Source organism: Ixodes scapularis, unplaced genomic scaffold (assembly GCF_016920785.2).
Source record: "Ixodes scapularis isolate PalLabHiFi unplaced genomic scaffold, ASM1692078v2 PGA_scaffold3__209_contigs__length_174095766, whole genome shotgun sequence".
NCBI classification, from domain to species: Eukaryota; Metazoa; Arthropoda; class Arachnida; order Ixodida; family Ixodidae; genus Ixodes; species Ixodes scapularis.
Window position 1 is genome coordinate 109,853,936 of NW_024609868.1, and position 26,262 is coordinate 109,880,197.

The window sequence follows — 26,262 nt, forward strand, 5'->3', positions numbered from 1 at the left end:
TGATTCGATTCCACCGGGCAGTCGTATTATTGCCATCGATCTCAGCGTCCCGGTGCGGTAAACAGACGAAGTTCTACCTTTTCGGTATTCTCTCTGTAGCCACCGACAGGGCGAGAGCGGCGGGGAAGAGTTTCAGTTTTCCCGCCTCCAGCGCGAGCTTCTCATCCTGGACGACGTTTTGGCGTCTTTTGCACCTCTAGCGCGTGCACTCAAAGCACGACGGAAGGCACAGAGCGGGTGTCTAAGGCCGGGCGTTCGAGAGACACGCCTTGTCGTTCTCACTCTGTGAGTGACCAAAGTAACATTAAGTGCTCTAGTCTGCTCGTTAGCCAGAATGGCACCTGAAAAGGAAGTGAACTTGCTCACCCCTATCTTTATTGACAGCGGTGACGTTTTCTCGAAAACAAAATCACGTTAAAGCGTACAACTTTTTTCTCTGGTAACCCCACTTTTTGAAAACTGACACAACATCCCGAGCTCTCTCCTCCATTCTTGGGAAAGTGTGATGCTTTCGACAGGCTGTAGACTAATTTGGTGTTACCTCGGGTGGCTCTTGCGCATGACGTCCTATATTTTGCTCGAGGTTTCCTCTAGCTTAGTAGTGGGTCTTAGACACATTTCAAAGTCCAGTAATTACTGCAGGTGGAAACTAGTCTTATAATTCCCTGCTACAGGACGTCTACACCTTACACTTTTTGTAGAGAGTGTGATAGCCCGAAGCGAGACAACCAGAAAAGAAAAACGCAACATCAGAGGTCGGAAACGAACCATACCTGAAGCCTCCATAGATGAGATGATCTTCACGCGTGAGAAAGTATACTTAAATGTCCTCTCCTTCTTCTTTTATTTTATATTGTGTTGCATTGTCATTGTTTACATCTGTCTATCCGCTGTTATCAAGCCGATAGCAGTTTCCTTGTTGACGTCACCAGTCGTGGCGTTCTCTACATATCTGTGTTCGTAGCAATAAAGGGGCGCGTTTTCCCATACTGGCTACCACAGGAGCATGTCATAATCGCGTCGCGCCTGGGCCGAACGGCGGATGGCAGCTAAGACGTAACAGTGGCGACGAGCTGAACTCACACAAGGGGCACGACAAGCAACGACAGCCCAAGAATGGCAACTGCGGCCATGGCGTTTCAAGTTCCTTTCTTCGACGACGCAGAAGATAAGTGGGAAACTTATGTTGTTCGAGTTGAAGCCTACTTTGAAGGAAATGCTATTACCGAAGACAAGATAAAGCGCGCACTGTTGGTAGCCGCGCTCGGCTCCAGGCCGATTGGAATACTGTGCGCAATATGACCGCCTCGAAGTGTCAACGAACTGACGTATAAGGAAGTTGTCGATATCCTGGGTCGACACTACGCGCCCAAGCCTGACGAAATAGCTGAAAGCTACAAGTTTCTCAATCGTCAACAGCGGGAAGGCGAGTCGGTGCAAGACTTCGTCGTGGAACTGAGGAAAATAGCGGAAAAATGCAATTTCGAAGACAGCTTGGACCACATGCTGCGGGACCGCATTGTTTGCGGAGTGCGGAACCAGACAGTCCGACGTCAACCACTGGCAAGGCGAGACCTGACTTTGGCAGAAACAGAAGATTTGGTTACCGCGGCAGAGGTAGCCACAAAGGAGGTAAAAAACATGGAAAGCCAGGAGGTGAAAATAGAAGCGGAGCTACACAGAAAAGCCGGGAAGTCCCGAAAACAGCCACACCTGGGAAGGAGGTAAAATACAAGAAAAGAAGAATGAGAGCGATGCGGAAACAGTTCACATGCACGGGACGCGTGTCGGCACATATTCGCCAGATGTTTCCGATGCGGCAGACAAGGCCATTTCGCGAAGAAATGTGAGGCGCATCATGACGTTGCAACTGCAGGACGACCAAGCTCGACGATTGCAGCTGCGACGGCGCCAGAGGGCGAGGACCCGGACTTGTCATCAGTGTACATGGTACAATCTCGAACACAGGCAAGTTTTTAACCGCCGGTCCGAAGGCAGGTCTCCTGGGGGGAGCATGACTGAACCATGGAAGTCGACATGGGCTCTCCTGTTTGTGCTATCCCCCGAGAGGTGTACAATGAGCACACGGACCATTGGCCGGCGCTGTCGGCAACCAAGCTGAGTCTCTGATGCTACTTGGGACAGCTGCCCATCCTCGGGGAGCTACACATGAGGGCGATCGTCCACGACGTCACGGTGCCGGCTTCGCTCGTGGTTGTGAACTGCCCCGGACTAAGCCTGTGTGGTCGAGGTGTAATCGTCAAGCTGAACTTACTGGAGCCTCTGGTGTCAAGCGTGGTTGCAGGCTCAACGAGAGAGGTGGAAGACCTGCTGTTGCAGTTTCAGGACCTGTTCGAGCCAGGACTGGGGACCATCAAGTGGCCACCGGTATACGTTTTCATCTGAGGGAGGGAGCGGTGCCGAAATATATGAAGGCAAGACCTGTTCCTTACGCGCTTCGCGAAAAAGTGTCAGAGGAGCTGGAGCGGTTAGTAGAGGCCGGAGTTCTCTCACCTGTAAGCCAATCGGAGTGGGCAGCACCGATTGTACCGGTGCAGGAAAAAAAAAACGGCTTGATACGCCTGTGCGGCGATCTTAACCTGACAGCGAACACGGCGTGCAACGCAGAGCAGTATCCGCTACCTAACATAGCTGATATGTTTGCGTCGTTGCGGGGCGGTTCTTGATTTAGCACCTTAGACCTTAGGGAAGCTTACAGCCAGGTGGCATTGGACGAAGAGCCGAAGGAATTAACAGCCATCAACACCCACCATGGCCTTTAGAGCTTCAATCGCCTTCCGTTTGGAGTCGCTTCCGCGCCGGTGATTATTCAGAGGAAGATGGAGAGCATGCTCGCGTATCTGGAGGGTGTGCAAGTGTAGCTGGACGACGTCCTGGTAGCTGAACAACCGGGAACTGACAACCTGAGCAGGGTGCTGCAACTCTTCGGGGACATGAATGTCAAGCTTCGGCGATCAAACTGTCAATTTAGGAAGCCGGACATCACTTACCTGGGGCACCAGATCGACAAGGAAGGACTACATCCAATCGAGAAAAACTTTGAGGTCATCCGAGATGCACCGACGCCGTCGAATGTAAGCGAACTTCGCTCCTTCCTTGGGGTTCTGTCGTTTTATCACCGTTTCTTGCCCAATATGTCGACCCTGTTAGCACCGTTATATGAGCCGCTCGGCAAGGATCAAAGGTGGAATTGGGGACCAAGGCAAGATAAGGCCGCCAAACAGGCCAAGGTCGCATTGCTGACATCACCGGTCCTGACATTTTTTGACCCTGAGAAGCCACTGCGACTGGAATGAGACGCGTCCCCAACGGGAGTGGGCGCGGTCCTATCGCACAAGAGCCGGGGCGTCGATACGCCGATAGCTTTTCGGTCAAGAACATTGACCTCCGCCGAAAAATTCGCTACTAGAAAAGGAGGCCCTTGCGTTGATCTTTGGCGTAATCAAGTTCCGTGATTATTTACTGGGACGCCAATTCGTATTAGTCACGGACCATCAACCACTTCTGGGTCTGCTACGAGAAGACCCCTGTCCCGCTACTGGCGTCTGGACAGATTCAAAGGTGGGCTCTGCTATTCAGCGATTTTCGGTACGAAATAAAAGTTCGACCGGGAAAACAAAACGGAAACGCTGACGCGCTGAGTCGATTGCCACTTCCACGGCAAGGACCACCAGTGGAAGAGGACCTCCCGGAATTCGTGCTGACGTTGCACCGCGTAGACGAAGCATTCATGTCCGCGCAGCGGCTAGAAGACTTGATGAAATCAGACAATACGTTTTTGAAATTCATCAAGTACGCGCAGAATGGCTGGCCTGCTAGTCTTCTGAAGAACCAGACGGAGGTACAGCCTTATTTTTCCCGGAAGCTCGAGCTGTCTACGTGCCGTGGGTTACTTTACTGGGGCGGGCACCTCGTGATTCCCACACGGGCCCGCACGGACATCCTGAAGCTGCTGCACGAATCCCACCAGGCGGTATCAGCCATGAAGAGAAATGCGCGGTCGTTGTTTTTTGGTGGCCGGGACTAGACGGGGAGGTGAAACAACTGAGCGGAAATTGTCGCGAGTGCGTACAAGCCGCCCCAATGCCGCCCGCGTGCTGACCGGTGAATTGGCCAGAAACAAAAGAAAGATGGTCGAGAGTGCACATCGATTATGCGGGACCAGTTGAGGGAAGGATGTTGCTAATAGTCGTCGATTCCCATTCCAAATGGATTGAAGCTTGCATCATGCGATCAACTCCGAGAACTGTTCAGCAGGTTCGGTCTGCCCAGAACAATCGTTTCTGATAATGGACCTCAGTTCATTAGTCAGCATCTTGAAGATTTTGTGAAAAGAAACAATGTGGCACCTCCATGTGCTCCCTATCATCCGCAGTCGAACGGGTTGGCTGAACGTGCAGTCAGGACGATCAAGTTCGGCCTCGCTAAGTTAACCGGGCGAGATATGGGAAAAAGGCTGGCGCAGCTTCTGATCAATTATCGTCGGACGCCTTTAGAGTGTGGCAAGTCCCCAGGGGAAATACTTCTCGGGTACCGCATTCGTTCGCGCCTGGACATGAGTGTACCATTCCGGCCTGCGTTATTGTCGGACGATGTGCAGGTTCAAGGAGACTCCTGGGACCTCGGAGCACCGATGTGGGTCCGCAACCTCGGCCAAGGTGAAAGATGGTCACCGGGGACCGTCCAGAACAAGCTCGGGTCAAGGATGCTGGTCATCGAGACTCCGGAGGGATCGAACAGTCCGTCGACACATGGACCAGGTCCGCGGCAGAAAAGGTCCGACTGAAATTCTGGGTGGCCCTAAAGACGATTCGGGGAACATCGGACCGCCAGTGACACTAGGACAGCCGGACAGCCAGGAGCCACCGAGCGAGCAAGACGTGCCAGCCCCCGACGGTCAAGACCAACCAGCCTTACGACGTTCAACCCGGACACGGAAACTGATCGATCGTTTGCAATATTAAGAGAGGAAGACATGTGCATTGTCATTGTTTCCATCCGTCTATCCGCTGTTATCAAGTCGATACCAGCTTCCCTGTTGACGTCATCAGTCGTGGCGTTCTCTATATATCTGTGTTCGAAGCAATAAAGTGGGCGTTTTCCCATACTGGCTACCACAGGAGCGTGTCATAATCGCGTCGCGCCTGGGTCGAACGGCGGATGGCAGCTAAGACGTAACATATTGCAACTCATATTTTGTTATTTGTATACTTGGGAGCTTCAGCTAAACACAGATTTAATGACGCTCCTACCTGCAACTCGGAGCATGTTTTTTTTAAGCGGCAGTTTACGTCGCCGATAAGAGCTGTCCTCACAGGACACATCAGAAAAATCTACATGTTTCCACACAGGGCACACGCCAAGAAAAACACGCGCGTTTTTTGAAAAGCGTAATAGTTGCGGCTGTCGCGTGTGTTTTAGTGAGTACATCAACCACACAAACAGCACGGTTTTCATCATTGGTTCCTCGCTGTCATCTCCTAGCCTTTTGTGTTATTCGGTGATTGGGGACCAAGAGCAGTAGCGGAGGCCTAAATGACAGTCAGTGGACTGTGTGTGCTTCTGTCTGGTCCCCTGTTATGATCACAAGCCAAGGATCTGATCAAGATCCCAATAAAAAAAAATAAAAAAACGCCCCCCTGCCCCACAAAAAAAAACAACAACAATCAAATATAAAGCATGAGAGAAATAGTACAAATGCTGGCGGGAGCCGGAGGCAAACCTCCACTTCCGTACAGAAAAATGGTTTGACAACAAGATATGCGTACATTTCGAGCAGCTTTAGAGCTAGAGGCTCCCAGTGTTAAAACTCTGAATTTTTCATCAATCGACCTGCGCAAGGCAGGAGTGTCACACTTGGGGCACGCAGGCGGGATCGAACTCGAAGGGGATTTAAGTCCGTTTCACTGAAAGTATTTTAAATTCCACTAAATGTACGTAAAAAAAAGAAAATTAAATATTTGTGAAAGCTCGATGCAACACGCACATAACACATATATGTGTGTGATGGTATCATTATCTTATTTACCGGTGCGTTTTGCGCTCCCCATTTTCGCTAAACAACAGCCAAACCCTGCTCCAAGTACCACTCTCGCTTGACACCCACAGTGTATAGGGCAACAGCCACGATAAGTTACGTCAATTGGCTGCGTTGCTCGCACTGCCGCGCGTCTCTCCCTGAACGTACACTTCATTAAGAGCATAGCAGCCTTCACTCTTTGGTTGAATAATATAGGCACATTCATCTTCACCTACCTGGAGGCAATGCCCTCATAACCTTCAGTGTCACCATGCGCTCCTTCTACGGAGAGCGGATAAAGCAGCTCATAAACGAATGACAATGTCGGTATACTTTTATGCTCCGTTTCGCCATACAATGGACCGCAAGGGACGCTACGAGCCATGGAGTGAATCCAATCGCTTGTGCGCGTCCCATGTCCTTCGGAAGGGACGCAGCAACGGTCGGCGCACGCGATGATGAACGTGATGCCCGTTCGGAGCGCTCGTTTATCTGCGAGGACTCGTACCGTCAGCTGCGCTCCACCGCATTGTGTAAGGGAGTATAGCAGCACGTCGTGACTTTTTTCGCGTGGTTGCAGACACATCCCTATGGTTATCCGCAAAGTACAAATACACACAAAGGAGCAAATAAAAAAGCAGAAAGAGACACCGCTCATTTGTTTCTATTCTCGGATTCTCTGGTATGTACGCTACCCCCGAGACATCTCCATTTAGGCGCTCGAGAGGGCTCAAAAGAAGGGCGGCGGGTCAACGTCATTGCTCAATCGACGACGGTCAGTTATTTACTTGTTTATTTATCTGTTCATTCACATGTTTATTTTTCCAATCTTGAACAGTTGATTTCTTGGTAATTATGCATATTTCGGTAATTAAAAATGAGTCGGAAACAACTTAAATGCTAAACAAATTTATGTTAAAAACGTCAATTTCCGCTGCACGTCGTCCGCTCTATACCTGGACGAGCTGTTACGCAACACATGATCCGGGTATTTGATTATTGGTGGAGAATAGTTGGCTGGCCGAGGAAGGGTTTCAATAGCAAGATTGCGCTTTGCGAGATTATTATTCTTTGGTGTGAGCGATTCGATATGCCTGGTGATTTTTTACGTGAATGCCGATGGGCTGATCCGAAGCGTTGTACCCTTTGGGTTGAATTGGGGTTACAAAATGGGAGCTCTACTTAGAAGGAAATAAACGGCCGGTATTTCATCTCACTATCTGAGTGCAGCTCTACCAACCAGATAGGCGCTCAAACGTGGCGTGGAAACTGTTTTGCTAGCAAAAATGTTTTACAAAAATATAAAAATAAAACACCTTCAACTTTTACACTTGCCGCCGTGGTACAGACACCCGCTGAACGTGACTATTGAGACGGAGCATAGTGCGTTCTATAAGATGGCATTTTTTTATGGGAATGTGTGTGACTTATTGAGCTTTGCTCAGGCGTTCAAACACTAATCTGCGTAGCTATAGTTCATGTCAGCTAGGTATATGTATGAAACGGTTCTGCCAAGCCGGAGGAGAGGACCTAGACCCTTTCGCTCTCGTTGTTTGTGATAAGACGGCTCGTGAGAGTAAAGGCGTCAGTATTGACGGCGCGACATAATTAAGCCAGTAAAGATATCATTTCCGAAGATCATTTCAGAGGCGGCAACAGCGTGCGCGTGGTAGTAGTACGCGTTCTATTGGAAAGGAAAACAGTTGGCCACTCCTAAAAATGGGGGCGAGTCAGTTCAGGGTTGAGGAATGGGATAGAGGAGAGACAGATTAAAATTAAAGAAAAAGAGAGAGAGAGGGAGAGAGATAAAAAAAAAAGGGAATGGGTGGATGACTGTCACTTGTTGGCACTCTGCACTTAAGATCGGGTGCTTATGGTTTATAGGCGATCGAATAATTCTGTGTCTTCTAAAAATGTGAGGAGACGTGGGAATGTTTTAGAAGCGGTCCCGGCCGGACCCGGGGGAAAAGAATTTCCTCTGTAGTGGCATGTGCGACGCCGGCGCACTGCAGGCCGTCGATGAGGGATCTTCTCTCTTTCGTTAACGCCGCGCAGTCCCAGAGGAGGTGGTCGAAGTCCTCAGGAACATTGCAGGTTGGGCAGTGGGGGTCGACGGCAGAGTTTATGCGGTGGAGGGCTTTTGCCGTGAAGGCACTTCCGGTGCATAGCCTGTGCAGCAAGGAGGCACTGGCTCGTTGTAGCTTCGGTGGGACACGTACAGGAGGTTTTCCGCCAGAAACCCGTGGGTCCGGGTGATGAAGGATTATATATCGATGTATAAGTAGTTTGGCTTCGTGTATTTTAGGTATTGTCACCACTGAAACATCAAGGTGATGAGCCGCTGCAGCGAGGTGGTCAGCGGCCTTGTTGCCCGAGATGCCAGTGTGCGAAGGCAACCACTGAAAGGATAATTGCCAGCCCTTTGCTTGTAAGCTTCTCACTACGTGCGCGACAAATCGAGCGTATTGCGGTGCGTCTTCAAGACGATTTAGCGGTTGCAGCGCCATCCTAGAATCTGTGAGGATTAACGCTTTGCCACATTGAGGGAGGTTGCTAAGAGAGTCAAGGGCAAGCCAAAGTGCCACAAGTTCGGCAGTTGTCGACGTAGTATAAAAACTTAGCTTCCTCGACTCGGTCATGTTGAGCTCAGGGATACACATGGCAGCAGTAGACGACTTATGGCTATGAAGCACAGAGCGATCGGATGTACATCCGTCTGTGAGGCCCATCAGGATTTCTGAATGGTCTTGATGTAGACTTCAAAAATTTCTGAGAGGTTTGAGAGGTCCCTTAAAGTACTCTGAGGGGCTTGACGCACCCGTTAAGCACATCTCAACGGTGTCTCGGTTCGTCATGGTTTTAAAAACGATCTTTACCGGTGTCACTTTGCAGGTGTTTCGGCGTCGGCGCTTGTAGTCTGTCGTCACAGCCGAAATAATAAAACACTTTTATCACTCCGCGGCGAGGGAAGAGAGAGGTCAGGTGTTCCCATTGACCGCGCCGCGCAAAGAGAGGAGACAGGAGAGCCCCGACGACCTGCCGACAACGGCGCGACGACAAGGAAGCGTCGTGTGCTAACGACAACTTCAAAACAGGTGCTTTCAAACATTTATGATTATAATGTAATTAAATTCAAAGGTGCAAGCGAGCTGGACAAGAATTACGAAAATAATCCTTGGAGAAGGAGAACAAGAGGGACAAAGGACAAACACGGATTTCCAAACACAGCTAGGTAACTGGTGCGCTACCAAAAAAATCCGCCTGGTCGCGCAACAGTCCCCTAGCTGTGTTTAGAGATTTGTGTTTGTCCTTTGTCTCTCTTGTTCCCCTTCTCCAGGGATTATTTTCGGCATTCTCGTCCAGCTCGCTTGCACCTTTGCATTTAATTGCATTCTAATCGTAACCTGAAATTGCAAGCTTCACCCTTGTTGGTGTTAGACTGGTGGCAGCTGATAAAACCCGTTTGCTCTACTGACGTCTAACCCCTGGTTAGCTCAATTGGTAGAACGCTCCACCTGTAATGGAGAGGTCCCGGGCGCGATACCCGGAACAGGCGGATTTTTTCGGTCGCGCACCAGTCACCTAGCTGTGCTTAGAGATTTGTGTTTATCCTTTGTTCCTCTTGTTCCCCTTCTCCAGGAGTTATTTTGTCGTTTTCACACATTACTCACTTTACACACAATCCCACCTCGGCAGTATCCAGTAGCTACGGGTAGTGTTGATGGGCTCCCGAAACTTCCACCGTGTTCGATATCAATATAGGGAGCGTGAGACCAGTGGCGGATCCAAGGGGGGGGGGGGGGGGGCGGTGGGGGCGATCGCCCCCCCCAAACGCCTCGCCAGGCAACCCCCCCCCCCCGGGGTTCTTCGTCAGCTCGAAGAAAAAACGTAAGCAATCGACGCGAGGAACAAAAGATAAAAACAGCGGTAGGTGGACGCGCCAGCTGGGCGCCTCCAAAGTGGGGTTTATCTCCGTCAAGGTCACGGTACGTCTTCCCGACAGGGACGCCGCCAGGAGTCTCGAAGTGGAGAGACAGTGGGGTGGCGCACCAAATATCAGGGTCCTCAACTGCAGGCACACTTTTAAACAAGGCCAGCACGTCGAGCATGGGGGGAAAATACCTTCAACATATCTAGTCCCCTAACCTCTCTCTCTCTGTCTCCCTCTCTCTGGGGGTTGTCTGCGAAAAATTTGTGCCCTGAAAGCTCCCAAACGCAGACGTCAAGCAGCCTTCCTCAAGGGTAGCGGATTATCCTTCCTCTCTAGCGGCCGCCTTTTCATCACTTTTCGTTTGATGGTTTCTTCGTGGTACTGGGCTAGTCTTTTGGCATGTCTTTTTTGGCTTGCTTTGAGTTGCTGTCGTCCACGGGCTCACTAAAGGTATCTTATTGGCACGGTGTGCTAATTGCCAAGGGAGGTGCGGAGGGGACGTACCGGGAGGAGACGTTCCAGGGGGGGAGGGGGATGCAGCTTGTACAACCAGGTGACCAATTGTTTTTCTTCTCAACTGAGAAAGGAAGCAAATGCTCTGGGTACAGTGTAGTCTGGGGTCTGAGGTTCTCCTGAAGACGCTCCGGACTTCCCACGACCTTGGCTTAAACACAAGCCCGCTTACGTCCTCGCCTCCATCCGTCACTCAGGATCAACGCCGCAGCGCGGAATACAGAAAGAAGCCGACGAGTGCTAAAAGGGGGAGATGTTTCCTCTAATGGGCTTCATACTGCCTGCGGTACGACTTCTGGTGGCGGGAAGCTAATAAAAGAAAGATAAACCGTACGAGCACTCTAAAGGCTGGAGGCTGCTTCCACGGGGTCCTCAAGCCGACGCCGTAGGCATTTATTTGTATACAATGCCGTTTCAACTTAGGGTGGCGGGACATATTTCAGGAAAGGCGCCCGCTACCCCTTGTCTCCCCTTGGCGCCGTCTTTTCCAGTTAAACGCGGCTTCTGTGGATTGACGGCAGAGCTTTCGCGCGGCTTTGCAGGAGCGAATATGTGTGTGTCGAACGGACTTGGGGAAAACGAGCCCTTTCAAAAATGCGGCTACACATAAATTAAATAGACAGTGCCTGTGCCCGTTCGAGTGAACACCGACCCCAAGCATCTATGCTGCAGTCGTGATCGGCCTTTAGCCCAGTTGAGATTCGCCGACCTTACAACCGCTCTGCCCTATCATATCTCTGCACCCGTCCTCTCAACCCTGACGAATGAGCTAACTACCCAGAAACAAGTAAGTGTTCCTTTGATACAGAAAATATCCAGACGAAGTGCAATCGAATATAATTTGGAAGGATCCATTGCTGGTTGAAGGTATTGTCTAAGTTCAAAAGTTATAGTTGCCGAACTGCAACATGCTTTCAAAAATATTCAACAATTATTCGCTTTCGTTCTCTCGAGTTGCATCCAGAGCACGTGAAAACACGAGTTTGGGTTGGCAATGCCGCTTGTGCTGCGCTCTGGACATTCCAAATATACGGCGAACAACCGACGAACTTGCATGGCAGCGTTCGTTTCGCTTGCTGCGTCAACAGTGTTTTAACGCCGCGAGCAGCGTCGAAGCCGCCGGGCCATTTTTGTCGCTTGTTTGCGCTGTACTCGCTCCGCTGATTTAAGCCGCTCTTCCCGTTGCATCAGCAGTTGAGCACTAGCTACAACCAGAACGTCTGCCAAGGCAATGTCTTTAAGCTGCTCTAAATCGACTGCTCACGTAGCGTCGGTCTGAAACCCAAGTTTCAGAAAGGATAGTGTCACCACAATTTTCGAGATACTTACCTCTAGCGTGGTCACCCAAAAGGTTTTAATTCAAAGAGTTCATCCCCGACAGGTAAACCGATACAAAAGCTCTCAAGATCTATATTATGTTATTAGAGTTTAGTAAAAACGATGACTCCACAAAAAATATAAACACTCCCCCCCTCCCCCCCCCCGCCGTTTTACACCGAGGAACCGCCCCCCCTAAAATGGAGGTCTGGATCCGCCCCTGCGTGAGACACCTAAAGGGGGCGCGCCGATCCGACCGATGCTCACTCCGAATGACTCTGTTAGGTGCCGCACCCTTGCAACACTGTTTTGTCGCACGCTTCCCATTGTCACTGCATAGCCAATCATATTGCGGCGTTACTCATTATAAAGGCCGGAGGACGAATCAAGCAGCCAAAAGCATAAACATTATAAGCCAAGCCCTTCCGTTCTTAGTTTAGTCAGTGAGCACGGCTTGGCTTTGTTTACTCATGATACTTGCTGTGTCCCAGCGTCATGGGGAGGAGAACGAAATTTCCATCTCCGCTGTGACGACAGACGACTAAAGCCGACAGCAAAATTTTTGCAAAGCGTCTCCGGTCAGTCTATCGTTTTGATGCACGTGATCACCTTTCTCTGTGCGGCTAGCTTGGCTAGCTCTCCCCGTCCTAACTGAACCGCAAAATTGACTGTCGGAACGGATAGTGGAAGTGCCAAGGACCTTGCGCTTTCCGAAACCATCAATCCGGCTTAGTTGAAATCGGCCTACACCGAAATACAAGAAGCAGCAGACCACGGAGCCGTGCTTATAATTGCCTCACGCTGTCCTTTATTTTGGGGTCTTCGCCGTCTTCTTGTGCCATGCTGTTCACATTGTTGGCATTGTTCTCCATCCGGACGGCGACCGCGGTCCGCTGTTTCGTCCAATGGCGGGGACTGTAGCGACTCTGTCTGGTGTTGACGCTGCAGCCGTTCTTTGAGTTCGGGCTCGCAGCCGGGTAACAGCCGCACAGGAACCTCCGAAAGTAGCCGTTGAACCTGAAACACGAAGAGAGGAGTCACGTTTTGGAGTTCTCAACTAGCAGCAAGTTCCGCAGCTCGGAACATATGGACTCAAAAACTTGCGCTGCAGGACCCGGAGATCCTGAGTTCAATCCCTACTCCTGCCCAGTTTGAACTGGATGAGCATCGTATCTGCTTGCGGTCATGATTCACTACTGCGGGGTATACAGGTTACACACGCGAGGCCAGCAATCGTACTGCACTGGCTGAATTCCTCAACCACAGCGGACACATCAAACGCCCACTGCAGGGTTGAGAAACCACCCGATGTCTAAACAGACACACAACACCGTTAGCATTACAGTCAGTGGCAATGTGAGCTGGCCCACAGCTACCAGAAAAAGGTAAGATGCCGCATGAGGTGCCTACGGCATGCTATGCTGTGAAATGGAATGCCACATTGCGGCATTACTAGATGTGGCAGTCCAAACAACCTTCTTTTTTAACAGCTTAAAATGTACAGACGAGGCTCTGTGCATAGGTTTTTATGCTGGTTGGGGTGAAGACCTCTGGTGCCCGCACAAAGCATATTGGCACAGCCTGCGCACAAATTGAGCGCGTCAAAGTGAGCGTCAACAGCTTTCCGAACGTATAATTATAGCAAGCTTACGAGAAAACGCGAGATTTTTCTACACCTATATTAAAATAAGATGCCGCGACCAACAAAAAAGTGAAAAAAAAGCCCGCCTATAAAATCCTTAATACATTTCTGGGTGCTAGCCGAGTGAGACTTTGATTATCCCACTACTGGCGTACACCAGTAAAGTGAATCTTGGGTCTCGAGTACGATGGGAAAAGGAAGTAGGCCATCTGCTCGAACCATATGCTTGCAAAAAAAAAAAAAAGAGTGAAGTATGATGATGCAAAGTCGGCGAGAAATTGGTGGATGCCGCACAACAAGAACCTGCCGCCGGGTAAAGTCAACACAACCTAGAATAATCGGAGCCCTCAAGCTAAAATTTAGAACTCCTCACAGCGATATTGAGGGAAGACTCAAATTGAACACAAGCCCTGTGTCAGCATTAGGCTGGCCTCGCGTTCGACCAATGCCTAGAACGACGCCTCGTGTAAGGCTCGGGCCCATTAGCTGATTTGACGTCATCCTCTGGTGTGATGAACTTCCATGTATGTATAGAAGGCAGTTTGCAGGCCTTGACTATTCTAGATTTTGTTTGTGAAGTACGTAGATTTTTCGCGGCGTATTGGCTCCATGGAATCCGGCCTAAAGGACCAGTATGTTCGCAGTGGGAACCTTCAGTTTGTACGTCAACACGAGGCCGAATGTTTCCGGTGAAGAAAGAGACAATATTTTCAGCGAGTGACAACATGTGTGAATAGGAAGTGCATTCGGGCACCGAGGTCCGAGATGAGCCGATCAGGTTTTCACTCGCTCCCGACCCAAGGACTCACTCCGTGAAATACGGTTCAATGCCATACCGGATGTTTTTTTTTGTTTTTTTTTTTTCGTTTTTGTTTTTGTTTTGTAGGATGAACTTGAATAAACAGCCGTATCAACACTGAAGTTGCCCTGACGAAAATGCATTGCTTCTCCAACCTTGGGCCGCTGTGACGAAGAGAAATTGAGATTACATTGAAAGCATGTAGATGAATATTGGAATTGTTTTGAAGTGGGTCCAGACAATTAGTCGTTCGCCGTCATATCCAATATCGTTTCATTAAAGCTGCTTTATCAAACGCCTTTTCATCGAATGCCATTTCATCGAACGCCGTTTCATCGAAGCGGTGTCATCAAAGCCGTTTCATCAAAGTCGTTGCATCAATAACCACCTAGTAGAGCAGTAGAAATTTTTGATCTAGGAAATATATTTTTTAACCCCGAAGGATAGCAAACCTTTCTTTTCCTACAGGGAAGGGAACTAAGACTAAGGCGCCCTTTATTTTCTCTCCTGCACCTTCCGTTTCTACTTTTTTTTCATGGACACTCTTGTGCTGCTAATATGGCCAATAATACACGGTAACACCGCCTTGACATTCTGTTAAACCTGTGATCAAAGGGTGCGTTGACGAAAGTACGTCCCTTCAGGGGCGCACCGTGTATCCTCGTCTTTGAAGATACGTGTCAAGCCCGAAGCCGTCCTTGAAGCAATGACATTTATCCATGTCCCATAAAACGGAAATTAGAGACGTGTTTAGTTTTTATTTTTCGTAATCGGAAAAGTCTTGGACTTGCCGGCTTTTCAAGCCACGTTTTCAGCTATTCTCTTAGGATAGAATGAAAACACATGTAGGTTGATAAATGCTAAATAAAAACGGCGCAGGAAAGAATAGTTTTATTTCTTCTGGAGTAACCCTTCATGCGTAAACAAATAAAAATAAAAAAATGATGTGAAATAATACAGCCGGTTATTTTACCTGAAAACAGTAAGTCGCATAGCCACACTCAAGCTTTTGTAAAGTTCTATAAATCAAAACCAAAACGTTTTGTGAAAAAGTAACCAGCAGTGTTGTGAAATTGCCACTTCGGAGTGGGAATGATTCCGCAATCATTCCGAACTTCCGTGACTCCGAAATGGAATGGAAATTCCATTCCACACAATAGACCCATTCTTGATTACGCTAGCAGTGTCTGGGACCCGCACACCACTTGTAACATAGTTGATTTAAAAAGAGCTCAGAGGCTTGCAGTGCGTTTTATTTATAATATATATTTTTCCTATGTATCGCCCACAGACGTGTGCTAGAGCAGGAGTCGAAACGTAAAAGGAAAGACGGAAACAAAAATGGCTCAACTTGCTTTATTTAATTGCTAACTATTAGCTGGGAATAGAGAAAAAGTAATACATTGAACTTTTTTTGCCCCAGTGTGACCAGATATTCACATCAGAATAAACTCAAACCATATAGTTATAAAACTAATCGATTTAAGTATTCCTTCTTTCCTAAAACAGTAGTTGACTGGAATAGCCTACCACCCAATGTCGTTAATGCAGCCACATATTCTGATTTTGCAATGCTCTTTGTCAATGAGTGCACCATGAAATGTTTGTATGTATCTGCTTTCCACTCCCGCTACGACCTCGAAAGGGGTTAGTAGTATGAATAAATAAACAAAACAAACAAACAAATAAATGGAATGGCGGCAGCGCTGGAAGAAATGGACTGGGAATGAAATTGGAGGCGTTTTGTCCAGAATGGAGTGGGAGTGGAACGGGCTCGGTTCTTATGGGGCCTGTGTGTTTTTTTTTTTTCTTTTTTTTTTAATCTATAACTTAAGGGTTGATGGTCAAATTCACAAGAGCATGGTAAGTGGCTCTTGAAACAGCATCACTGCGCTAGAGGCGACTGACGGCATGGTTGCCCCACTGGTTTATGCTTCTGCGAGGTTGAAAATGGCGCGCCCTCAGTGAAGCAACCACAACTGAATAGTTCTAGACGGACAAGTTGCTATTCCTGACGGCGCGAGAGGCGACAAGATGGCTGTTGTAATTATGCACTATTAGCGTGTAGCTTTTAACCGTGGTGTCAAACCGAACCCGAAATGAAAAGCAGAGCAAAACCGATGTTTGTTTTTTTTACTGCACCGGAACAGAACCGTGATGAATTCAAACATTTAAGATTGAACCCAAACTGGAACAAAACCGAAGTCTCTTGTGGTGGTAACTGATTAGAAACGGTTCACCGTAATGCAAATGTGAGCCGCACCTTCGTGCGGGTGGTGGCGCGAAGTAAATGAAATATCCGCGACTGTCTTGCCAGCGGCTCAGTATTTGATTAAACAAGCGGCAGCGACGACATGAAGACAGCTCAATCATAATTGAACAAATAAAAATATTTCACGCCTATCTGCAGCGCGAATGGGTGTCGAGAGTAGGCGTGGAAGCTTACACTTCTATACTTTATTTCAGCACACTATGGACCGCAGAGGACGCTAGTAGCCAGCCAATTGAACTCGGAGGGTGTCTCGTGCCCTTCCGGTTGAGCGGTGCGATTCGGAGAACCGGAAGCCACGAGACAAGCTACGAACTACGGACTGGCTCGTGTAACTCGTAGCGTCCATGCATTGCAGTACATCGTAAGGTGAAACCGAGTATATCTGCCTATACCGAAAGGTTAAAGTGCCATCCTTTGTGTGTGTGTGTGTGTGTGTGTGCGTGTGTGTGCGCGTGCATATGTGTGTGCATTTGTCTGTGCGTGTGTGTGTATTTTCTTGATGCGAAGCAATATTCCACAGTGGAGGAGAAAGCGAACATAAACATCAAAATAAAAACAAAATGTTGCCGGCTGTCGGTGTGTTTGTTCCGCTTTGGCCAAATCCGGAGTTATCAAGATCCGAAGCTGCGACGAGCGCGACACTGCGGCACCAGTCGCCGAGTGGCCAGAAGCCCAGAGCCCTGGACACTGTTTGAAGACATTTTTTCTTTGGTGTGTGCGCGTTTTCTAGAAACAGAAAGTTACCCGTTGCCTTTTTTATGCCCCTTTTTTTTTTTTTTTTTTTTGCTTTAATTGGTTTTCGACCGGCTTTCGCTGTCTTTCTCCTCCAACTGAGTGGTTCGAGCAAGTCGTTTTGGCGTACAATGTGGTCAGTTGGCCGTTTCGATCTGGATGAGCATCGCACCACCATGTGGTTGAGTATGAGTACTGCGTGATGTCCGTTAATGATCCAGGTTAGCACAAGTAGTGCATTGGCTGAATGTCTCATCTACAGCGGGTAAACATTTTGCCATACTCTGGCAGAATAAACTCCTGCGTAGAAACAACTAGCGACTAATTTGTTTTAGTATTCCGTTCGCGAGTCACGTTACGCCGTGAAAAAAGAAGAGGAGGAAAGAAGAGGTGCCAGGTTCGCCGGTAAAAAGCGAAGAGGAAGAAAAGAAGATGCTCGAGGAGATGTGACTCCAGCATGAGACGGATTCGACGGTGACTCGAAAAAGCTGCAGTCCTCGGCCGTGAACTGCAGATGCAAGTCGACTCCACCGTAACTCGGACCCACAGCCCTCTCACGGATCTAAAGTATCAAGGCGACGAACCCTGGTACCCAGAAGATAATTTCTCGGCATAACCTGGGCCACCTCCAACAGAGCCCAGGGATACCTCGACAGCGACCCCTGGTAAAAAGCAACTGGCTCCGTCAGGAAGACATCATCGTCTCAACGAACACTTGTGACCCCAGCACTCTCAAGAAAAAAGGGTGTCAAAAGGTGTATTCTTACACCCTTTGTCCCATATAATACACCCCAAAATTTCAAATTGACGAACAGTGCCCTTCAGTCGAACAGAGGGCCCGAAATTAAACAAGCGGCTTGATAGCCGTGCGGTACAACATTTTAAATATCTAAAGTACGTATCAAAAACCATATAAAGAAAACACCGAGTTTTAACAGTAGGGCCAAGAAAACACGGATTATTTTTTTCGTGCTCAGTAAAACGTACATTAGCTATTTTAATAAGTTGTACCACACGGCTATCAAGTCCCTCGTAAAATTTCGGGCCGTCTGTTTGACTGTAGGGCGCTGTACGCCGAATTTAAATTCTGGGGTGTATTATATGGGACAAAGGGTGTAAGAATACACATTTTGACACCTTTTTTTTTTTTTAGAGTGAGCTTATCAACCTGAAGAGAGACGTGATAATTCCAAACATTTCTAACTTTGTATGTGTAAATACCTAGGCATTAGTGATCTTTTCTATTTACGTATGTCGGTGTTTTATATAAACTGATTTATAATAATAATAATTGGGGTTGTGGGGATATTTATACAGCGTGTAGTTGGTCTGCCATTAAATTTGCAACGAGTCACACGCTGTAGATGAGCAATTTAGCCAGTGCAGTACAACCGCTAGCCTGGGGTCTTTAACGTGCACCACGAAGTAGTGATACACGACCGCACGCCGGTACGATGCTCATCCACGGGCAGGAGTGGGGCTCGAACCCAGGATCCCTGGGTTCTGCAGCGCGAGCTTTCGCTCCACGCGCGTCGAGCTGGGTTTGCGCTTCTGCCCACTCGGCCACCGTTCCTCCTCTGACTTATACCGTCGACCAGACTTGTACGTAATCCGTTACAAGTAACGAAATTACTTGTAATCCTTTACATTTATCAGTAATTTTGTAAGGGAATAATTACATCTTTTCTCGAGTAATTTTAAAGTAATTCCCTTACATTTTTACGTAACGGATTCCTTGTAATCCGTTACATTTTTTTTTCAGGACCACCCCCCCCCCCTTTTTCTAAAGAAAGGGTTTTTATTTAGGTAAAGTCGAGGGCAGTCACACTGTCACGCGAATTGACCACGCAAAGCACTTGGCACTCTTCAGTTCCGCAAAGTCTTTTTTGCAACACCAAGCCCCTGAATCTATTTTTTTAGACCCTAACAACAGTGTCAAAAAATCAAAACAAGCAATTTTACAAAAAAAAAAAAGAAAAAGAAAGGGGGTAAGATGCAAGTTATATTCGCTTTTTTTTTAGCCCCTTTGTTTTTTCTTTGCGATCGAAGACGGGGAGAGGAGGACACCAAGTGATCGTGTGCCTCTTCGAGAAGCTCGAGGCTGTAAGTGCACAGATAAGAATTAACAATGTCCTTCTCGGTTATAGTGATTACGACCACTTTCATTATGTCACAACACGAGACAACGCTCGGTCTACCCTAAAATCCACCAAAGGAGATGTGATAATATGTGAAGATGTTACTGCCACAAGCATCCTCGTTCGTTGTGGCACACTTATCATCTTCTCTTAGAAAACAGGATGTTTTTTTTTTTTTCTGTTCCATTTCACCTTACTCGACCCTGTTTTAAAAGCTGCTTACTTTTTTGTAGTCCAACTTCTAGGGTTGGCCCACTTTATTTGTGAATTCCAGCCAGGTTATCTGCATCTCAGTCACCCTTTTGTGAGTCAGCTTTTTGCGAGCGCTTCGAAAATGGTAATAGTCTTCCTTTCTTCTTATTCCTGTTTTTACCCCAGCAGGACGCATCTTATCTCAAGCAGATATTTTTAAAAATAAAACAAAATGTTGACTGACGTAGACTTGATATTCTGGGCTTGAGGAGAGGGTGAAACTCGTGAGTGGGGCCATAGTGCGGCTTAGTTCTCTGTCCTTCGCTGCCCGTGGCATCAGCGGACGTCTACCTGGAGAACACCTAAGTAAACTGCAGTCGGTTCGTGCTCCGTGCGTTTTTGAACGGCATCAAGAGAGGTACACACGGTAAACGTACGTTTACATTTCCTTCTTTAACCGAAGTTCTAATTAATTGCTGTTATGAGTGTCCTTTTTTTCCCGATTACTTATATTTATATACTGGAAACTTTTTTTTTTATTCACCAACGTCTCAACCGAGGCTCAACCTCTTCAGAACCAAAAAAAGAAGAATATCGAGCCGAAGCATATCTATTATTTAATTATCACCTTACGGTTACAACTATGTTTTTTCTATTATCTGGCAATATATGCCGGTATAGTAAGATGGACATAAGTCAATTCTTATTCTAGTTTTGGCTAATTGTATGACGACTTCTACAGCTTCGCGATTTAGAAAATGGAGAATTAGTAGATTTTAGGAGATGAATCCGATAACGATACCCGATACTCCGCCGCCGCCTTTGCGTATTCATCATATCGTTATCGGAGGTATCGAAACGATCTACTAAAAAACTCAAATACCAGGGAACGGCCGCGACGACGAAGCTTCGCTTCGTCACTAGGTAAATATCTTCTTGTAAATAGTTCTTCCATTGCTGCGCTGAAGAAGCTCAGTGCAGATCATAAAGCATTCGTGAGGCACAATATGCCACTCCCATCCAGTGCCTCAGTTCAGAGAATGTTCAGCGTAGCAGTCGACATATTGAGTAAGGAATAACGCTAAATGTCTCACGAGACTTTCGAGAGTGAGCTGTTGCTCAAAACACTCAAGGTCATTAAATGGAACAGGTTGCAACAATAAGAACTTGAATAACCCTCTTCCTTTTGTTTCTTACCAGAGGACAATAATGTTGAAAGTAACGCCACGAAAGTAACGGATTACTTTTTGGGGTAACGGTCAGTTACTTTTATGGTAGGGTAGTTGTAATAAATTACAATTTAGCCTTGAGTAATTGTAACTGTAATTCCTTACTATTTTTCAGTAACGTGTACAAGTCTGCCGTCGACCGTGTACTCTGCTCTTTCACTCAGACGGCTGACCCGAACCACAACACCGAGGCACTGTGCGTGATGGCTGATTGACTCATGTAAATACTGCAACTTTGTAGTTTCTAAGTGCCTGTATAAACAAGTAACTTTCATAGGACGGCGCTTGCGTTAAAAATTCAAGATCACAAAACGAAATTAAGCGTTTATTTGTTGTGCTGTCCTCGTTTACGCAGCCCGACTTCTAGTGACATCCATTTTTTTGTTTTAATACAGAGGACGCCGTGTGGAATGCCCCTTTTATTTTAAATGACAGGGAGCTGTGAACTTTACTTTTAAGAACCGGATTTGTATCCATATCTCATGAGCGAATCCACGTTTTAGCGAGTAACGGGGGCGCTTGTCAACCTATGCCCCCGCGCTGCGCTTACGCCGCTTCGCGGCGGCAGTCTGCGGCGACTCATTGCAAAAATGTTAACCCACCTGGCGCACCCATAAAACCTGCTTCGCTAAAGTGTTTTTCGAAGAAAAGTAGACGTCCGCTGAAACGTACTTCAACCAACTGAGTGCCACCCACCGCATTTAACTGGTTCGCGTTTGGTGGAACCGGTAAACGAATTTCAAAAAGCATCACTGTACCAGAGCCGAACCGGAACGAAATACAAAGCTACGGAACCCGAAAGTGAACCGAACAGGGTTAGTAAACCCAGCCGATCTTCTAGTGCCTGCGTGGAGCACAAATGAATACTTGGACTGAGTGCGTTAAGAAAACGTAAGAATCGTACAGCAAACGTAAATCTTTGCATTTTAAGCAGTGTTGGGTAAGTTACTTTTAAAAAGTAATTCGTTACAGTTACAGTTACTTTCAGAAAAAAGTATCGACGTTACCGTTACAGTTACCGCAACAAAAGAGTAACTTGTTACAGTTACAGTTACTTTTAAAAAGTAACGACGCTACTTTTCAGTTACTTTTCTATAATACAAAAAAAAATTAGGAAAAAAACGTTCTTCACCAAGATTTATTGCAAAAAATTAAAAAGTGCGCTTTTTACGTCATATTGTAACTTAGCAGTAGTTGCTTCTCCAAATTAGTGTTTGAAAATTTCCACGCCAGAGTAGTGACGCAAGTCAAAATACGAAACATGTGCAGTGCGGAGTACTGGCGCTAATCAAAATACGAAACATGCGCAGTGCCCCCCGCGTGTATTGTTGTTTCACGGTTGATTCACCCAATTAAAAAGCGTTTTCAAAAAGAAAAACCACAACATAGATAGTGCTTCAAGACACTTTAAGGCTCGTTCACAAAGACCCGTTTTTTTGCGTTACGTTACGAAAAGTCACCGGGAAATATGTGTTTCGTATTAAGCGTCGCACCCAATTCAAGGAGATAGCCTGGCACGCGACATTCGAGACAAGAATGTTTCGGTAACGTAGACGTAACGTAAGAAAACGGTGCAGTGTGAAAAGTTGAACCGAGCTCAACACCTTACGTTACGTTACGACGAGCCTTGTGTCCTTGGTTGCCACGGCAACTCACCGTCCTAGCTCGTCGTCACCGAAACATTCGTCGCTCGAATGTCGCGTGCCAGGCTATCTCCTTGAACTGGAAGCCACACTTAATACAAAGCCCAGACTTCCGGTGACGCTTCGTAACGTAACGTAAGAAAAGCGGGTCTGTGTGAACGAGCCTTCACACTGCACCATTTTCTTACGTTACGTCTAAGTTACCGAAACATTCGTGTCTCAAATGCCGCGTGCCAGGACGCTTAATACGAAGCAACTGTAAGTGCACTTTTACTTTGAACATAGAAAAAAAAAAAAAAACGCATCGTTGACGTCGTCGAGTCTCCAAGCGTAAGGTTTTCATGCGTCGCGCCGCCGTTCCCTAAGCAATGTCAATTCTCTTCTTCGAGTCGCGACCATTTGAAACGCAAGCGTCAGCGTTTGGTTCGGGCAGTTGAGCTAGACCCATCTACCAGTGTTTATTCCGCAACACTGCGTTTACAAAGTTATGACGTGCGTTGCATCGCTTTCTTGCCATAGCAAGCTGCAGCAGTTTCTGAACGCACGCCCTCGTCATCACCCGCACAGTACACTCTACGAAACTAAGATGATCTCAAAGGATTATAATCCTTTGAGATCATCTTAGTACAAAGTTCATCAGAGTACAAAGTGCTGCCGTTATAACGGCAGCACTTTGTACTCTGAACTTCCAGTTGTTCCTCGAAAACATTGAATTCAAGTTAGGTACAGTGCGCAAAAACTAAGGACTAACTGTTCTCGAATGGGAATAGCCGAGAGGCGTGCGCGAGCAAAAGCAGCCATTAGTCCTCCTCAGACAGCGTGCATCTGTATGCTTCTGTATGTTTTAGTTTCCGAAGGCAAAAGGAAAGCTCGCCAGGAAGACCGCTGATATTTCGATCGTTTTGGGGATCGGTGCAACTAAGCCCAGCACAGCTGAAAGTGTTGACCAATCTTGGACGAAATGGACAAATTGCTTTAATGTGCAACGATAGTTCAGACAGTACATCGTACAGCTACCTTCGTGTGTTTTGTGAACGCGAGGATTGCGGTAACTCGCATTTACCCATCTATCTCCTCAGCAGTGATGCATTGATATTTGACAAGTCCCATAGACGTAATTTGCCCTCGCGCAAACATATAATAATTTCTCGAAATGGAACACCTCTGAATATTAACAATATTTTTTTTTAATAAACAACCATCTGTAATAGAAGCGCTTTCAGCCCTGGAGTCTCGCAGTCACACTAAATGGTCACGTCGATTGCTGAAAATGAGTTACTGAGGTCTGCTCGAGACTTATCTCAGTGTCTCTCCGTGACCAAACTTTCTGGTTAGTCTTATGTCGAACTCAAAATCCGTGACGACACAATGATGCACGGCACGTCCCCCTCAGAAAGCACGTTGAGGGGTGTATCTAGAAACCTTCATGCCTTCGTCGCTGTTTTACATAACATTCCAGATCAACTTTGAAGAATGAACTCAACGCGATCGCAACGTCAATCATTTTCATGTCCGTAACAAAACGAATGCGAACTAAAAAGAAAACGTCGGAGAAAATGAAAAAAGTTGAAAAAAAAAAAATACACTGCGTTTTCTTTTTTTGAGAAATGAAGAGCTCTGATTAGTTGTCTTTTGGTGTTACGTGGTCGGCCATCACCACCTAGATAAGCAGGAAGGCCTCCGCACTGTCATCACAGTCAGATTGATAGAGGCTTGAGATTGATCACGAGTGCTGCGTCAGTGTTCGGCCGGGGCTCGTGTTCAATCAGCGCGTCGAAGGTCGGACTCGGATCCAATAACCGAGTTGGCGCGATCCAACTGTCAAGATATTTTATGAAAGGAGAGAAGGCGATGGCGGAGGCTTTGACTTTTCTAGGTAGTGTTGGGTTGGCATGTGGCCGACACGCTGGTCAAGTGACGTGGCATATACTCCTTCTCACCCTACGATGAACTAGGGCCAGAAGGCTGGCGGGCGCAGCACTACCTTAGAAAAGCTTGCATCCGCATTGCAAAAGAGTGCGCGAGACATAATCCGACACACAGAGTACGAAGAGCGCTAATCATACGCATATGGTTCTCTGTTGTGATAGCGCGCACTTTTATTTTGGTGAAAAAAAGGTAAATGAATATCTAATTTTAAAGACATTCATGCCGCATTTCGTAAACATGTAAACTATTTGAAGAAGTCCAAGGACGCGCAAGCAACACTGACATAAAGTTGTTTCGCCTTGGCCATAACCATCCAATCTAGTCTTTGCGGACGTACCCGGACCCGTTTCTTCCTTTCGCACACAGTCCCTACATACGATCCGGTGTAGAACACTTGATCCGACTCATTTTCATTTCGTAATAGCCACTGGTTCTGCTTCCTGGTTCTCTTTGCCACATCGCTTCCAGACGGTATGTAATCTGTTCAGTAGTAGCAAGGGTAGACGGAACCACCACGAGGGCTCAGTGAGCAGACGAAAACTCGACGCCACATGACGCGTCTTGGCGCACTGGCGTACGACGGAACAAATATACCACGTGGTTTCTAACAGGCTTATGAATGAACCCAGCGGCCTGTTGCATTGGGCTTTAGTCCATCGTAGGACGAAATGAAGTACTCGTGACTCCGGCGAATTATAGGGGGCGCGCTGGTCAAGCAAAATAAAGGACGAAAGGAGGTCGTCTTCGTCGTTCAGCACGCGGACCACCATAAATTGTTTGCACTGCAGCGTAAAATTGGTGTTACATATAAGAGCAAAGCGATTTTTCAACGGTAGAAACCTTCTAGTCAATCCGTAGGAATAACACGGCGGAAGCATAAAAAGAATTACTGCAAACGATGTGTGTTTCTATGCTGCCCACGAAAACCAAGCGGCGATAGCAGACGACAGAGTCTCAACAACCTCCCCTCTTGAGCTTCTCGGCGTTGCCGGTACGCGGCGTCGACTTCGCTGGAGTCACCAACAGACCAGCATCCTGGAGTGGCAAGGATGTCCACAAAACGGGCTGCGTCGTATCCCATCTCGTCAGTCAGAATTGCTTTTGCCCACCATTTGCACTCTCGAAGCGGGACAGCAAATCCGGTTTGGACTCGCGGTGCTGCAGCACTGCGCCTGATCTGTTCTGAAGTCACAAGAAAAGGAAACCCGATAACGGTATGTCGAAGTACTTCTGTTTACTACGTGCATTAATCGGGGAGGTTTCGTAGACCGTTTCCCCACCTCCGCGACGCTTTCCGGAACGAAGAGTCCACCACTGCGCATGCGCTGCGCCAGCTTTGCCACTAGAATCCCGGATCTCGTAGCGGCTTGCGGAGAACGTTGCGGGACAGCGCGTTCTTGAGCTTGCAAAACGTGCGCCATGCTCTAAGCACCGAGAAACTGAGAGAGCGGAGGAGACCGGAGTGGCCGGGGACGTCAGAACGCCTGGTTGTGGTGGGAATGATTAGTAACTAGACCCAGATTTGTAGGTAACCTCTCACAACTAAGGGAATTACTCCCTTACTTTTATCAGTAGTTTTGTAACAGAATAATTACATATTTCCTAGAGTAATTGTAAAGTAATTCCCTTACATACTTAGGTGACGAATTCGTTGTAAACCCTTACATTTTTGTTCACAACCCCCCGCCCCCCCCCCCCCCCCCAGAAAAAAACAACAAACAAACAACAACAACAATTAACTTCATCCAGTAAAGTCAAGTGCAGTCGCGCTCGACCGCCCTCGACTGCCCTCGACCGAAACTGATCCTGTCATACCGCCATCGGACACGTAGAAACGGGGCAGACCGATAACGCACGCATCTACGCATTTCTCAGTGAATAAACA

The 26,262-nt window shown here is 47.5% G+C and overlaps 2 pseudogenes; both read left to right on the forward strand.

Moving 5' to 3' along the window:
• Positions 1–1,149: 1,149 nt before the first annotated feature.
• LOC121837251 lies at positions 1,150–1,728 on the forward strand (annotated as a pseudogene).
• Positions 1,729–1,858: 130 nt separating this feature from the next.
• LOC8028616 overlaps positions 1,859–26,262 on the forward strand; it is a 39,894-nt pseudogene continuing 15,490 nt past the window's right edge.